The sequence below is a fragment of the Argentina silus genome (genome assembly GCF_951799395.1).
Source record: "Argentina silus genome assembly, chromosome: 1".
Lineage (NCBI taxonomy): Eukaryota > Metazoa > Chordata > Actinopteri > Argentiniformes > Argentinidae > Argentina > Argentina silus.
The window spans coordinates 23,874,042-23,891,861 of NC_139655.1; the positions used below are offsets into that span (position 1 = coordinate 23,874,042).

Below are 17,820 nucleotides of genomic sequence, written 5' to 3' on the forward strand. Positions count from 1 at the left end.
CACACACAGCCCAGCTCTCTAATGTAGATATGGACACAGTGAAGCCCAAGCTGTGTGGAGACAGAAGAAGTGCAGAGTTTCAGTTTCACCAGGCAGTTGTTCCCCAGACTAACATAGTCAAAGATTTATGCTTGGAGATGAGGTCTCAAGTTCATGTAGAGGTCAATTACATCTCTGGTAGATGGGGAAGGAAAGGATACCGACAGAAAGGTTGAAAGGTCTTGGCAGAGCTTGGGGTTTGTTTACATACAGTATAGAGACACTAATGCAACATGACATGTTAGACTCCCATCCTAAGTATGCTGTAGTTGTATGTTGGAATATGGCAGGGTACCATATGTTACAGATTCTAATACTGTAGGTCTATGAATTAAAACAGTATTATACACAAGAACAGTTTCTAATGGACTGGAATAACGACTCTCATCTAAAAAGTATGGTTTATAATGGAACACATCCATGCATGACAAAGGCATGGTTTTCACTGAACTAGAATGGGAGTCTCAGGGTGCTTATGTCCTGTAATGGTTTGGAATGGCCCCATGTGTCCATGGATAGGGCTGATAGAGATGTCACAGCAAGCAGGATAGGATATCCAAATAAAGTATTAAAATGTGCATGCGTGCGTGCGTGCGTGCGTGCGTGCGTGCGTGCGTACATAGCTTAAGTCATTGGTGCATGGGACAACAGGGACCAGTGCTTCATGACTTTTAGACTGAGCAGCCCTTTACAGCAGAACAGACAGACCTTTATGGGCCTGACAGGGACCCCTGGAATGAAAAAGCTGCTCTTTTTACACTCCATCAGGATTGATCGACTCGCCATGTTTGGCTGCTTATTCATGCCTTAATTATTTACTGTCCAACAGTCTATTCTACCACAAAATGGAGAGTATCAATGAAATGAGAGCATGTTAATGCAATATGATTACATTTATCCATTTGATTCCTCAGGAATCAACCTGAATTTCCCCCTGGGATAAATAAAGTTTCTATCTATCTATCTCTATCTAGGATTTCTAATTACATACAGTATGCAGTGGTAATTGCTGTAACCCGTAGGGCCCTCTCTGGGCCCATATTCAGAGGACTGAAGCACACACACAAACATACCCAATTAGCAGCTAAGCTAAAGGGGTGTGATTCACTGCAGCATCGCTAGTCTTGAGTGCTGACTAATGTCTGAAGGAACAGTACAGCCCTGGGCCTCCCTGATCCACCAAAGGTCACATGAATTTTATTAAATAAACACTGAACATAATCTCCAGCCTATGTCAGTAAACATGTACTGTATATCACATCAAGTTTATTAATTTCACAATACCCTCATCTTATTTCTTGATATTACCTCAAGTTTACCTCAAGTTTATTTCATTTAACGTTTATAACACCATCTATCGTCCATATTGTGTGTGTGTGTGTGTGTGTGTGTGTGTGTGTGTGTGTGTGTGTGTGCGTGTGTGTGTGTGTGTGTGTGTGTGTGTGTGTGTGTGTGTGTGATACTACAGCCATATTGTATCATTGCTATCCCTGTTTGGAGCACTCGTTCATGATGAAACCAGCCACTTGACCTTGAACTCAATCAAGTGATATTGCCACAGTATGCCAAAAGATGTGCCTTCATGGCTTAATTACTGTTGGAGCAGAAATGGCTGAGCATTAGCAGTTTAGCTTCAAAGCGTATTGCCACTGATTGTTTACATTCATGTCATTATTCTATTAGGCCTACAGTGATTTAACCCTGTCTGTGTGTCCTCTCTAAAGTGTGCCATCTCTCTCAGGCCCTACCTGTGTGACAGCATTATTAATGAGCCGTGTCTGTATTTATGCACCTCATACTGCAGGAGGAGATGAGCTGACTTTAATTTGAGATCTGGGAGCGCTGGTGGTGTCAAATGAAATCTGGGGCTCAGCTAAGATGATAGGCTCTTGTTATAACAAAAGTGGAAATTTATCAAATATTAATTTAGTTGGAGATGACGGCAGAGAAATTGTCAATCAACCTTTGTGCTTGTTGAGTGGAGGGCTGCTGTGATGAATAGGTATGCTGTCTGGGTTCTGTTGGAAAGCAATTGTCTGTTCCCCTGCCATTGTGGTCATTGAGCATCACTCTGTGGCAGATATCGGTACAACACTACTGATGTAGGCTTACAAGTCAATACATTGTTGTGATCTATTCATATGATCCCGGTGAGAATGCTTTTCTGAATGTCTATATTTGTGTTCAATGTTACATACTTTAGCATGCAGCAAATACACTCTGAGATAACTTGCTTGAGTAACTCTAACCCTTTACTCTATATAACTATTTTCAGTACTTTCAAATGTTTATCACCAATGTCACATTGCATTCCATTTCTAAGTGTTATTTGTTAGTCATTTCATTCGGTTTATTCAATAGGCTGTTTGAAGTTAGTCTTTGAGAGGGAAGAGAAGCTAAGAATGTGCCCATGGAAGGTCCAACTCTGGATTCTGGCAGAATGTTCTACAGTAATATGATTTGACACACTGAATGCTTAGTATATCTGTAAGCGATTTTATTTAATACGGATGATGCCTTGCTGAAAGCTGGCTCCTGTTTCATGGAGTGTGTGTGTGTGCGTGCGTGTGTGTGTGTGTGTGTGTGTGTGTGTGTGTGTGCGCATTCATAATTATTCCCCTCTATAAGAGGACTAGCTCATCAGATGATGATATAAAATGCATTACATTTTAAGCAGGACAGAGGGCCTCATGATTGACCACATCTCAGAGAGAAAGAGAGAGGGGGGGGAGGGGGGGTACTTTATAGGCAAGAGAGAGTGAGAGCAAGCGATTAAGTGAGAGAGACAGTTCAGATGACTCAGTCAATCCCATCATGCAGCAGACGGTGTGACCCTCTGCTGCTCTCTGGGTTATTATTGCTCACTGTAAATGTGACAGCCGTGCCTTGTTTTCCTGCTACTGTGTCTCTGAGCCAGAATGTTTCAGCCTTGTCTGAAACATCCTAGTAGTCAGTTCACTCCTTCATCAGGAAATATTAGCTGACAATTGCAGTTAGCCTACTGTAATGTGAATCCACCGCTATCTATCATCCACAGTGTATTAATCACACTCTAGCTGTCATTACACTATGAATCATCTCTCCACAATAGCGAATTGGGAGATAATAGATTTTTCATTATTGTCCATATTACATGATGAATTCATAGCTTTGTGGTTCGGATGGAATGAGAGAGGATGGTGTGTGTGAAGACAATTCCTTTCTGAGAAAAAAAAGATATCTAGCTCCATTATTTCTTGGAGACATTCAGGTGCGTGTCTTGAGGTAGGTTTTTCTAACCTCTGCCGCCCTGTGTGGTTTGTATTATCTCTCTGCTGGCTGGAAGAGTGACTGTGAGAGTTATGGTGTCTGAGCTGAATTAGATTCAGCTTCTAATGCCTGTCTGAATAGAAATCAGCAACATTGGAATATTTGGTCATGTGATTCTTTGCACTCTGCTGCCCCCAACAGACGGAGGAGAGAGAGAGAGGGGGGGTTAGGGGGTGGAGGGATAAGGGAGGATGTTTGTTTTAACAGATTCATTCATGTTGCTTTATATTTGATGTATACTGGCGTGAACAGTGTGTATAACATTCATACGTGTGTTTGTTATGTCATGCTGAATTTATGTACAGTATGTATGGTATGGATGATGAGTAAACTGGACTTTCAAGTTGCCTGTATTGGTATGCAAGTTTTTAGATTAGATTAGATTAGATTCAACTTTATTGTCATTGTGCAGAGTACAAGTACAGAGACAACGAAATGCAGTTAGCGTCTAACCAGAAGTGCAAAATAGCAGAAAGTGCAATGAACAGTATTTACAGGTAGTGCAATATATGATCAGTAGTAGTGCAGTATAATATAGTATAATATAAGCAGTATAATATAGCAGTGCAGTATAGCAGTATGTGAGTAGCAGTAGCATTATAGCAGAATAAATAGTTACAGTATGAGCAGTGTAGCAGCATATGAGCTGTATGGGTAATGCAGTCTAGCAGTATATATGTATTAACAGTAACATGAGGTAGATGCAGAATAAATATAAATATGGAATGCCGTATAAACAAGTATGTACAGTATGTGCAGTAGTATTAAAGAAAATATAGGATATGTGCATTATGTGCATTATGAACAGTATGAACAGTATGAACAGGTATGTACAGAAGAGCAGTGGTATTGAGTAAGAGCAGGGGAGGGGAGTAATAGTGCAATAGTGCAATTGTCCGGGTGTGGGGGGGGGGGGGGGTGGGGGTTGCGGGGGTAGTAGGTTGTCAGGTAGGTGTAGTGTTCGTGTTCAGCAGGGTGACAGCCGCAGGGAAGAAGCTGCCTCTGAACCTACTGGTTCGGGTGCGGAGAGACCTGTAGCGCCTCCCGGAGGGGAGTGGGGTGAAAAGTCTATGGTTGGGGTGAGAGATGTCCTTGACGATGCTGCGTGCCTTACGCAAGCATCGTTTGCCCTGGACAGCCTCGATGGAGGGGAGTGAGGAACCGGTGATGCGTTGGGCAGTTTTCACCACCCTCTGCAGTGCTTTCCGGTCCGATGCCGAGCAGTTGCCATACCAAACTGTGACACAGTTGGTTAGGATACTCTCGATGGTGCAGCGGTAGAAGTTCACCAGGATCTGAGGAGATAGATGGACCTTCTTTAGTCTCCTCAGGAAGAAGAGACGCTGGTGAGCCTTCTTTATCAGGGTGGAGGTGTTGAGGGTCCAGGAGAGGTCCTCAGAGATGTGGACACCCAGAAACTTGAAGCTGGTGACTCGCTCCACCTCAGTCCCGTTGATGAGGATGGGGGTGTGTGCGCCAGCTTTAGACTTCCTGAAGTCCACAATGAGTTCTTTGGTCTTCTTGGTGTTGAGAGCCAGGTTATTGTCGTTGCACCACACTGTTAGGTGCTGGACCTCCTCCCTGTAGGCCGACTCATCGTTGTTGCTGATGAGACCGATCACCGTTGTGTCGTCTGCAAACTTAACAATGGTGTTTGAGCCATGTACAGGTGTGCAGTCGTAGGTGATACTTTACCAGCCTGGTAGGCAGGCTGGTAAAGTATGGATTTATGAATTGGACTCCACAATGTGGACTTGTGGTGTGTTGACAATGTTGTTTTAACTGAATATAGTAAGTCGTGATGCTTGCATAGGTCTCCACTATGCGGTGCACTCTCCTTTCCTAAACTCTGTTTGTTTATCTACATGTTCATGAAAAAAATTAAGTATAAACATAAGAATAATATCTAGGCAAAAACCCTGTTGCATTGATAGTAATAAAGCCAAATACTGGTAGTGTTACGTGATGTAGTGCCATTGTTTAGTGTTTCTGTGCAGGCCTTGTTTTCACACATGAATTGTGCCCTCTCAATTTCCAAAGTTCAAACAGTAGCTCTAATTTGAACAGGTGCCAGAGCAAAATGTAGCAGTATGGTGTGTCTCATCCAAATGCAAATTGGAGGGAGAAGAAATAATAGAGAATGTAAGAGATAATTTGGCATCTTGTTAAAAATTCCTCAAAGTTAAAACAAATTCACTCATATTGACTGAAGAAGTACTGGCTACAGTGGCTAGTCTGGCCATTTCGATACCAAAGAATATACGAGATTATTTTATCTTGTTGCCGCATAATTTATACTCTGATAACAGTGTACGAGCAAGATCATTAAGCTCCTCAGGCTAGATTATGCTTCAATACCACAGGCAGTCTATTAAGTTATCTAATTAGCTATTAGAAGTTATGTGCCAAATGTTGATGAGATTTGATGGTTTTAACAGCTGCAAATTCAGCATGTAGAAATTCTACCCTGTGGGCAAATATCTCTCCACTACAAATGAGGGTCATTTGTCAACAGCAGGCATTGTCTGAATTGTCAGCAAAGCATGGGGAGGAATATCAAACATTTTAGAGCTGATGCAGAAATATTATGTAAAGAGATTTTAGCTCCCTGGGTGTACGTTTGTACCTATAGTCATAGCTTTGCACATGCTTTAGCCTTTAGCTCCAGTGACTATTGTCATCAAACATGTGGATAGTATGACAACTACAGAGTTTGATAAAGCACATACTGTACATGTAGAGTACGACAGGCTAGTACTATATGTGTGTATTATTAGCTAATAATAATGATAATGGATTTAATTTATTATGTGCTTTTCACAAGGTCGTGAAGTACGTTACATTGTATGGGAGATGATTGTATGGTCATAATAATGTCAGAGGCATGCATGTTGGCTACTGGGGTTAATGATCACACAGTCAGGACCTCATGCAAAGGTCAGATAACTATACACCCTGTAAACAACTTCTGTATATCACAAATGTTCTTGAGAATGTGAATGTGTAGTTCAAATCTTTAATCAAAAGCATTGTTTCAATCATTGTTTGAAATGCATCTTGGATACATGTAACAGAAACAGTTTTTGAACATGTTTGTTTGGTTTGAAACTGTTACTTTGATAACAAACCTTTGATGGCATTCTACAGCTGACATTTGGTAACATTTTTATCAGATGTTAAATGATAAAAAGCAAATCTTTCACATACTGTAGCCTACAGTAATTATATGTTGAGGCTTGAGTTATTTAAGTGGTAACAACAACAAGCAAAGTCATTTGTATTCTGACACAAGACTGTACTGCAAGATAGTCTTGTCATAAAATGGTGGAAGTCGTGAGACAAACGAAGGGGGCAGGTGACGTTAAAATAAAATGCTGTTTCATTAAATTTCACTAATACCTTGCAATAGTCCTCTATGAACAGTAGATGGCGCTACAAGCAAGGAATGAGCTATTCGTTCCATATAAAAAGTTTCATTTTATTGTTAACCCATTTCTTTGGGTAGAAACAGAATGATTACATTGAATGATGTTCATGTGTTCATTACCTAAAAAACTGTTGCAATAATTATAGCCCAATTTATTCAAACTGTAATAAAAAATAGATTCAATAGATCAAACACATGTATGTTTGCAGCAATTCATCTTTCTTCCATTTGAGAGTATGGCAATTTGTCATTTTCCAGAAACTGAGCTGTAGTTAGAGAGCTGTGAAATATTGATTGGATTCTTGCTTGCTATTTCGATACAATGCTGTTAATTTCCACCGCAATTCTTCTCTTGCCAAGAATGTTGTTATTCAACACACACCGAGATCATGCAAAAAAGCAGAATGCATATCCCAATATCAACATTCTGCTCTCTTTTCTTTGTCACCTTCGCAACAGAATCCTGTTTTGCAAGTGCACATCAAGTACAACCAGAGGTGGTACATATGGTTTAAAAAAGTATGTTTTTAAGGGGATTACCATTCATGTCAGGAGCATGATGAAACTCTATAATAACTGTATAAATCTGCCTTCTTTCAATGCTTATCACGTTATGATTTCATTTAGAATTGATGCAGAATTAATGGGAATGGAATAATAGCGAATCCTATTGTATGCTTTACATAATTGGGTTTGATAACTGTAAACACATGATTTTGTACATGTCGGTCCGATTAATTCCTGAGAGGGAGCGTTCCAAAATCCATGAGATAGACCGAAGAAACCCCCCTCTCTGACTGTGTATGGTATGGTCCTTCGACTCAAGAAGTGGTTTCAATTCTCTCTCTCGAAAACGCAGATTTATTTCCAGGCAAATAACAGGTTGGACTCTGACATTCGTGTGCGTTGACGTTATCTGAAAGAGGCTTTCTTCGCGCCAAACTGGACCCGTACAGAATGACGATGTATAAGGGAAAGCGTCGTAATCAACGATGTAAGTTGCATAGTAAACCTATCTACCAATCGAGACTTGATTTGACGGAAAAATATTCGTCCGTTTTTTGATAGTGGTGTACTACTATATCTATACCGAAATACATGTTATTAAGTTATCGATATGATATTTGCATTTCTAATGTAATTTATCGCGTAAAAGGGCATCTCAACATACTCCAGCAGAACCTACATTTATGTATTTTATTTCTGTTTACCGATTTCATTTTCTGTTTCTGTTTTAATAAGTTGGTAATCCATATGTTGTCATGAAACTATTATGTAGACATAGTCTATATAAGGATTAGTTGTATAACTGGCCCGTGTCATAAGTGAAACAAGTCCCCATCACATTTTGAATTTGATGTGGGCCGTGCAGCAATAAGCATCAAAAATGGTTAGATTCAGTATCTCAGAGCTGGCAGGCTTTCCCAGCAGTGAAATGAACTTAGTCTTGGCACTGTGAATATTTGCAATAAAAGGCTGCATATGTGTATCTTGTCACGACATAAGAAAGCAAAACAGTGTGTTTTATTATTTTGAGGTGTCTACGTGGCAACGCTTTTAGAATCGATATAAATCCTGTCAGATTTTACGCCTAGAAAAGCCGGTATGCTAGACTGCATTTGCATGGTAATTTAATTGGCAGGTAGCCTTCAATTTGGTCACTAACTCGATGATAAGGCCTACTGTTATTATCCTTCTGTTTCACCTCTTTTTTCACTTTCAAAATATTTGGAAGGTTTAAAACACTCAAAGATACAATCTCATTAATGGGCAGTACACACACATGCACTACACTATACCTCATTTACTTGTTACATGTTAATCTAATGACATGGACCATGTCAAATGTGTAAATCAAGCTGCAAACAGATATCTCCGTGGGATATATAATCACAATACTGTTATTACATTGTAGCCTACCAACTGAATGTATATTACTATTTAAATATTTGGTTTCAGTGTCATCTTAGGTGTGATTATATTTCCCTTAGTTTGTAACAAGAGTTTGGGAGAGTGGAGCACTAGAAAAAAAACAAAAAAAAGAGACATGTCTGTTTAATAATGTACCTTAGGTGATCAAGATGCTGATGGTGATTTATCGAGTCAAATGTACAGTAAATCTGGTTTGCTGTGTCCAAGACTATGGAAGTCACAGTAAAGTTTGATACTAGTATATGTCAGGTAACAAGTAAATAGGGTATAGTGTTGTGCGTGCGTGCGTGCGTGCGTGCATGCGTGTGTACTGCCCATTAACGAGATTGTATCTTTGAAGTTAGGAGCACATACGAAATTGCTCTGTGCCACTGTAATGTATGCAGTGCTCTTTCATGTGTGTTGAGTTGTGGCATGGATGTTGATGAATGAATATTTAAGAACTTGCAGTTAAGAAATCTTTTGAGATCAAATTTACTCCCAGTCCCCTGCACCATGGGGATTTCACTCTTGATCTGTGTGTGTGTGTGTGTGTGTGTGTGTGTGTGTGTGTGTGTGTGTGTGTGTGTGTGTGTGTGTGTGTGTGTGTGTGTGTGTGTGTGTGTGTGTGTGTGTGTGAGTGAGTGAGTGAGGGAGAGACAGAGAGACAGAGACAGAGAGAGAGATAGTGTGACTCAATTTAGCTCACTATTTACTGTATAGTCTTTGGAGGAAAAAACTGCCTGCTACTATAGACACAGTTCACAATGGGATACCCTATTTAGAACTTCTCTCTTTACTATACCACCACCTTCCAGATATCTGCAGCTTCCTTTATTTCAAGTGGCCATTTTATCCATGTTTTTTTTTTACAGCTGCAGTGCTAAAGGCAAATTAATGGCAGCCTGCTGTCTCCTGCTAAAGCATTACAGATATTATCTCTACTCTGTCTGTCTTCTTCTGATAGTGAGAGAGAGGGATGGGAGGAGAGACATGGAGAAGACTGGCAGTACTTAGAATCCTCCTATAGCATGAGCCATGTGTCAAGGGTGGCCAGTTAGTTCAGTGTTTCATGTGTGTCAAGAAACCTTGACATGGTATATTGCAGATCTCACGCACCATCCAACATACTTTTAACAAGCTAGAGATATTTCAGGCATTATGATGGCTACGTACTGTATGTATATCTCTTTTTTAGAAACATACTTCAAATTCACTTGACTTAATTCTTGAACTCTTATAGCACAAGTTCTTACTAACTGTTGTAGATTTTAACTGTTTGTATGTTAAGGCCGACAGTACATATAGCAATACCATATGAAGGTGACTGACTGTTCAGTGAACATTCAATTAGGTCATTTAAAAGTAGTCTCTACCAGATCTTTGCATTGATGGCCGATGTAAACCTTGAAGTCTTAGTGCCAGTATACCATCTCTGTATACCATCCCATACTGGACAGTTGAAATCTCCCTGGAGACAAACTCTCCCTGGAGACACTCTGCTCAAGGCACTGAGCCTCAGGAGTATGTGGCAGAGAGACAGCTCAGCTCTACAGACTAGTCTTGTCCGGGGGAATGTTAGGTGTCTGTCAGCAAGGGTCTAATGAGCTGCTCTGTCTGATGAAATAGGGTGACAGAGAAAACAAGTTTTCTCCTTCTGCCCCTCTCCCGCACGCATGCACACACACACACACACACACCGCATGTCATCCTGTGTCATCACAAGCAGTGTGTGGGTGGTCAGTCGGCAGGGCATGCATACACACACACACACACACACACACACACACACACACACACAAAATGATTGACACCTTTAGGTCATGTATTTTTCAACATCTCTAATAAAGTCTCAATGTGTGAAATGCCAGTCCAAACCTCATAGGAAATCCCCAGACTATAGAGCGACAGGTCCGTGTGAATTCTATTTTCTATTTTCTTGTATTAGGCCTTATATGAGAAGTTAAAGGATTTGTGTACAGTGGACAACAACACCATGTTTAACAGTGGAAATAAATGTCTTTCAAATGATGCCTGTCTTTTAGGCGGTGCACTGAAATGAAGACATAACAATTTCTATCTACTTCACCCCCCTCCACTCTCTTTCTCTCTCTCTCTCACACTCACACACACACACACACACACACACAGTCACACATCCTTGAAAAAGTAATAGCTACACCGTGTTTCATGTACACAATATTTACAGTGTATGACAATATCTCTGTATTATCAGACATGTTTTTTTTTTCCTTTTTTTTTCCCGTGGCATGAAATATACATGTTGTACAGGCAGAGAATTCGAAAGTGCAATGATGTCAGAGCTGTTTACAGAGATCTTTTTCATAGGTTTCACACCAAAGGCTTAGTGCCGGCCTATTTTTAGAGTCTATACTCAGCAGTCATTGAGTCATCTTGAGCGATAAACACTCTTAACCTGATTATCATTGGTTGTCATGTTTATTCCCTACCACCGAATATCAAAGGCAAATGCATGTTCTAAATGTTCTTATATTTGTTTCCCCCTACATGCTACATTGCCCACAATCAAATTATCACAAGCTTTTAAGCTAATTAACTTGGTATCCCTCTGATGCCTTCTCCGCGCTGCAATATTCATCTGTCCGACGGGATGACCTGATTTCTCTGCTTTTTTGACAAACTACATCATTGTTTACACAAGGGAGGCGGCTCGCTTGGTTTCACAGTACATATCGAGATTGCTATCTCACCAGGATGCCTTTTCCCTTATCTCTCCGTAGGGCTTGGGATTAAGACTTGATCCATGCTGCCTCAAAGACTAACTGGGGCAGCAGAGAGAAATTCACTCTGTGTTCCACTGTAATGGAAGTGGTGTGATATGGGCCATATATTATTGAATGTACAGGTCGGCGGCATAAGCAGAACATATTGAAATACTGGCCAAACATCTAGTAACTGCTCTGTGAGTACATGAGTATAATTTTATGATGTACTCCCAGAAAAAAGGTTACTGGTTGTGATTAAATTGGGCCCTAAGAGAGCTTGAGTAGGCCATGGTTAGATTGTAGATGTGCACACTTGAATTCTCATAGCACTATGTCAATATAGTAATTATGGATAAATAACCATGAATACTATGCAAATGTGACTGACTGGGTTCAAACCTGGGGCAATTGCACAGTGCATTACAATACTGTGTTAGCCTGCTGAGCTCAAACCTAGACATTAGCTCATAGAGCTAACACAAGTGCTCAGATCTAAGGCAATTGTTTGCATAACCCCGTCAAGAGTTTCAAAGAGATTTGAACAGTAGCACCGGGACTCACCGGGACCTTTTCAATTGTGATTTTAATGAATCGCCTCATTCTGTTTGATGTTCAGAGGTCTAAAGAAAAACACCTTTGATATGCAGATGGCCTTGAAGCCTCCATGCCAATGTTGTACTGTATAATGAAATAACAGTGCAACCCCAAGCTGTATGTATCTAGCCTAGACTATCTATACCTGCTGTTAAGGCCTTTTTAGTATGCAGGCTTATCAGTAAACAGGTAGTTTTTCACTGTTCAAGGGGTTGAAAGGGCTGGCGTTGAGCCATGTAGGGAAACAAAGACAGAAGTGACAAAGGCCGAGGTAAATGGTTTGGCAAGACTGTCTATTACGGAATGTGACCTCAGCTGAAGGCCATCTCCCTGAGTGAAGAAGAACAGTAATGTCTCAAACTGGAGTAAATAGAAGAGAGAGTCTACATTGAATTCAAACCAAGCAGGGAACAGAAAGTCTGTCTCTGTTCATAAAAGGCAGTCTTGTTACGGCAGATGGAGAATAACTAACCAGACAGCACTTACGCTAAGCTCTATTCGGGTAGCTCATCTATCTGTAGAGGATTGCAACAAGCAAGAGTACTGTCCCTAGCTCCATTAGCCAGATGGGCCAGGTTTCATCTGCATTGACAATCCCATTTGTTTCTTCTTTACCCCTCATTTCAGTATGATAGTAATTGCATGTATAGTAACTCCTAACTAGATACAGGGTATTCATGTAGGTTATTCCAATGTATTACAGATATTCAGGTGGTTATATGAGAGCCCATAGATATAGCCTTTATATTTTACACACAGTGTTGGTATTGTTGTCGACAAAAGGGAGCATGGAGGTCAGTGTCAGTGACCTGAGAAAAAGACAGCGTGAGTATAAACATCACCTATAGCCTCCTGAGACCCAGCAATGTCACGTGTTTGGGGTGAAAAAGCATGGTACCATGAAAAAATATTAAAAACATATTTTAATGTATTATTTATTGTATGTGCATTGTTGATCGTAAATATTCATATAACAAGTGAGCTACAAGAGCCCATAATCTCCCTGAGCCACATGCCTGCACTGGGAGGGCCTACAGCAGAGGCCCCAGCCTCGCCGAACCATAGCACCGCCAGAGCCCGTTCGTCACTGATGAGGAAGGACCCAAAATCTCCCCAGGCAGCAGCCGCCACACCCCCTGTCCTGTACCAACTCAGTGGTGCCAACACCAGTCACCCAGGCTGACCTAGCCTCGACCCGACCGATGGCACAGGGCACCCCCTGCCCACAGATGATGACTGAAGCCAGAGCCCGAAAAACGCCCAGGGCAACAACCACCACTGCCAGCAAACAGCAGCAGCCCCAGCCCACCAGAATCTTCAGTACCCCAGAGCCTGCATGCCTCCCAGGAGGAGGAGGGGGGGAAAGCCAAGGCCAATGAAAGAAGCAGGAGTCCATGATCATCCAGGGCCATCACCATGGCCCCCCCCCCACACATGCAACCCTGAGCCGCATGCCTGCATTAGGAGGACCAAGAGTAGCAGCCCAGGCCAACCTGGACTCCAGAACCGCCAAAGCCCGCTTGCCACGGAACGGGAGAAGGACCTGGAATCTCCCCAGACAGCAGCCGTCATGCCCCCGACCTGTACCAACACAGTGGCACACCTGCATCAAGGGGGCTAACACTACTTACCCAGTCCGACCCAGCCCAGACCCGACTCACGGGCAAAGACCACAGCCAGACCAGAAAAATGCCTGGGGCAACCCCCACCACCTTACCCAATACGTCATCATCTGACAAGTCTATGTCTGCGTCTCCCTCAATGATGAATGAATTCTCTCTGCCTCAGTCAGTGAACAGTCTCCTGCAGTATTGTGTAAATTGTGTTTTTCTAGTGCATTCTGATGTCCACTACAGAGGACATTTATTATCAAGCTCTTATTTAATGTGAACAAATTATTACACTGCTCTGAAAACTCAACAAACTATTCCTGAGATATTTACTTACTAGAAACAATCTGAATATCAAACTCACAAAAATCATAATTACACAATGACACACTTATCTTTCTTTTTTCCATAAGATGTGTTAATTGTGAAGAATCAGGAATGGTCATGGTCACATCATTGAAAAGCCCTGAATGTCTTCTCAAAGGTACAACAGGAACACAGTATCATATATGGCAATGAATTGTTGCGTTTCAGGTGCAGTTTACCTTGAGTTGAACAACAACAGCCCACCCACAGGTGTAGCTATCTAAGACTACTGCTGCTGTCATTGCATTTGGCATTCAACTCAACCATTTCACTATCTCAGTCAGAACCCCGTCTTCCTTCATTCCTTTACCCACTCCCACGCAACAACAGCTCAGTCTGTGTGAGATGTTGTGAAACGTTAGAAGCCCATTTTCAAAGAGAAACCCCTGTGATGAGATGTGTGGGTTGGTCGCTGGGTGGACAACAACAGTTTCTGGAATGCAGACAGACAGACAGACAGACAGACAGACAGGCTCTCCTGCTGTGATATGGCCATCAGGCACTCGTTTTTTCGGCTTCTTTTCTCTCTGTTCTCTCCAGCCCCCGCTGCCTACCATTTTACATAATTAGTTATTTCGTTCAATTAATTAAGACGGAGGGAAGATTGTCGGTAGACTTTGGCTGCTCTCCCCCACAATTCTTTTTCTCTCTCTCTCTCTCTCTCACTCTCCCCCCCCTTTCTTTCTCCTTGAAGGTGTATCTAGTCAAATAGACGGAAGCTATAGGGGGAAGAAGAAGGAGGAAGGGGAGGGAACGTGTGCATGGCAAATTTGACAAAGACATATTAGGGACGATAGTGTTTGTCGTCAGTGTACAGAGCCTGCTCTCTTTGAGGAAGACGGAAAGGGAAGCATTTCTCAATCCCCTGAAGGTCGTCCTTGTAGGGGGGGGGATTCACAACAGTCAATCACTCTGGCCCACGCAGGGCCGTGGAGACGGCTTTTTGGAGAGGCAGCGTCAACACTTTGAATTAATGAAGAGACGAGAAGAGAAAGACGCTGTGTGTTATAGGAGCGTGATGGAGTCCTCAGTACCTGTCTGTTTATATCAGCGTGGGCTGTTGAGCTGTGAAACAGATGGTGGCCGAGGATGACTCAGGCTAATGTCAGGGACGACTGTCTCAGATGTAAGTGTGATTGGAATGTGGGATGACTTAGACAGCATATGTTTGAACACAGTCTACATATATATATGGAGACAGTGAGATATTGCACAATGCCAGACAGATCTAGTTGATAGTATATGCACTGGGAGAGATACCAGTATGGGGTGAAGCTGTTACGGAATTAATTTTTATTTCACCTGCTAACTTAATTGTTAATGTGCCCATCTCTCTATGTCTCTCTCTCTCTCTCTCTCTCTCTCTGTGTCTCCATCCAGTCCTCACTTCTCTCTGCCCTCTCTCTTTGAGGTGGTTCTGTCTCTCCCATACTTGCTAAGTATTTCTAGGCCTCCCTCTCACCTCCCTCTCTCTCTGACCTTGTGATGATTCCTGCAGCCCATGCCTGTCAGCTTCTCTCTGAAGCCCCAGGTTATGAGCTCTGTGTGTGTGTGTGTGTGTGTGTGTGTGTGTGTGTGTGTGTGTGTGTGTGTGTGGCCTCTCTCTCTCTCTCTCACTCACTCTCTCTTCCTCTCTAAGTTGTGGTCACCGGTCTGCACATACAGTACAGTTTAATCTTTCATGGTCATGATTTATTCAAGGCCTCTTCTTCTATTTATACAGTATTATTCATCCCTGGTTTTGAGGAATAATGGGAAGGAGTGAGTGAGATGTCTATGCAGAACAGGTGTCACATATAAAGGCCCCACAGGTGACACTCAGCATTCAAATGTCTTATAAGTGAGGCCTCTCTACTCCACTGTATAGAGAGAGAATAAGAGAGGGGGGGGGGGGTAACTGACAGAGCAAGCGAGAGATATGGAGACAGTGAGATGTGAGGGAACAAATGAGTCCAATAAAAAGCGAGGCTACGTTCCCCAGGGAGCAACGGATGCATGTTTCGCTTGTCAGAGAGTCGCAGCCCTAGCTGAAATTATTGCTTGCATTCCTTACCTCTCGCCTCGGTCTCACCCAGAGTCATATTTTACTTATTTATTCTGCAGAAGACATACAGTATGCCTTTCATGTATTCATCTACCTGTGTAATATTTGAAGTAGACCTGTGTAATGTATGATGATGCAAGCAAATACATCATATGAGCAATGACAAATATAAATCGAGCAATCCCCTTTGGTTTTAAATGTATGTTAATGTCTACCGGTTAGAGGTGTACTGTATAGTCAGCAAGTGTGTGTGATTCCAGAGGAGCATGGAATGTAACCATTGAATGAAGAATTTGCAGCTCTCGTTTCGGTTGCTGTGAGTGCTCCAGAGTGACAGCCGGTCTGAATAGAAAGCTTTCATTTCTCCCTGCAGCCAGAAGTCGGAGAGTATCCGCCCCCCCACCCCCCGTGCTCCCCTCCACGAGTTCCAATTTCAGCACCATAGACAGCAACCCTCCCTCTCTTTGTACCAAGTCTTAACTATAGATATGAGGGGCTTAACTCAAAACATTTATCATAAATCATGCATTAAAATCAACAGGATTTTGCGCAAATTCAAGTTGCATGTGTTTCTCGAGTGAGGATTTGGCCTAGTATGAATATCTGCTTGAGCGCCATTGAAAACACCCCTTCCTTTATGGCTACATTATTGCTTTCAGAACCATGGATAGCACCACCCATACTGTGTGTCTGCAGGTGGAATCCTAACTCGAGATCCGTGTGAGTAACCCCGACATTTGCATAAATATTGTATTGATGTCAATGGGAAATTTGCACAATGATTCCACTTACACATATAGATCTCGAGTAAGGATTCCACTGAGATTGAGCAAGCAGATGGATGAATAGCAAACAAGATGGATAATTGGTTTACAATGAATTAACCCTTTGATTTTTGCATTGCTTGGAAATCCTTAGACTTTGGAAATCTGATTCCTGGTCAAACTTTTACTCACTCTTACCGTCTGATAGCAGGTGGTAAGTGTGCTCTAAGTAAGAGCAGGTATCAGCATGCTCCTCCCCTTGTCTCAACCTTAATTATGGTGTTGTATTGATGATTCGAAGAAGAAGAAGAAGAAGAAGACGACATTATTTGCCCATGCAATCAATTCTCATCAATTGTTGGAATGTGGTATGTGTGAGAAGTAGCGAGATCGATGCCCGCATTCTCCAATCTTTTGGGGCGGCAGGTAGCCTAGAGGTTAGAGAGGCCAGCCAACAATCGGCAGGTCGCTGGTTCGATCCCCTCCCCACTCCAGGAGGGAGCCGGATCTGAGCTGGTAACTGGAAGGTTCCCAGAGCTCCTGACTCAGGCTTACCCTGACATTTCGGTCAGACTGAGCTAAACCGACCCTCATGCAGGCAGAGTCCTTTTTGTTTAACCCGTGAAGGACATTTACCATGGGCGTGATTTTCTTAATTTCTTTTCCATGTTATCCTGCAGGTTTTACACTGGCATGTGCCACATATTAGACTTTGGTAAGGTTCTAAACTTCCATCTATGCTTGTCATAATCAAACACAGTTTGTGTAGTTGGAGTGAAGTTAACGAAGTTAAGTATTTGAAGTTAATTACAAATACTACTTTTTATTATTTATTTGAATATATTCAACCTAGATAACAGGATTAGTATTTTTGTGGGTTATTAGTCACAAGCTTATAAGCACATCGTATCTGGTCCTCCTCACATTGCCAAGAGCAACACGCACACACACACACACACACACACACAAACACACACTGACATACACTAAACATTTCCTGTCCCACATT

General features: G+C 42.1%; 1 protein-coding gene across 1 annotated transcript in view; it reads left to right on the forward strand.

The window, feature by feature from the left end:
• LOC310815007 (RNA-binding Raly-like protein) overlaps window positions 1-17,820 on the forward strand; it is a gene marked incomplete at both ends in the record, with an annotated part of 36,536 nt that overhangs the window by 9,336 nt on the left and 9,380 nt on the right. The gene's annotated exons all lie outside the window — the stretch shown is intronic.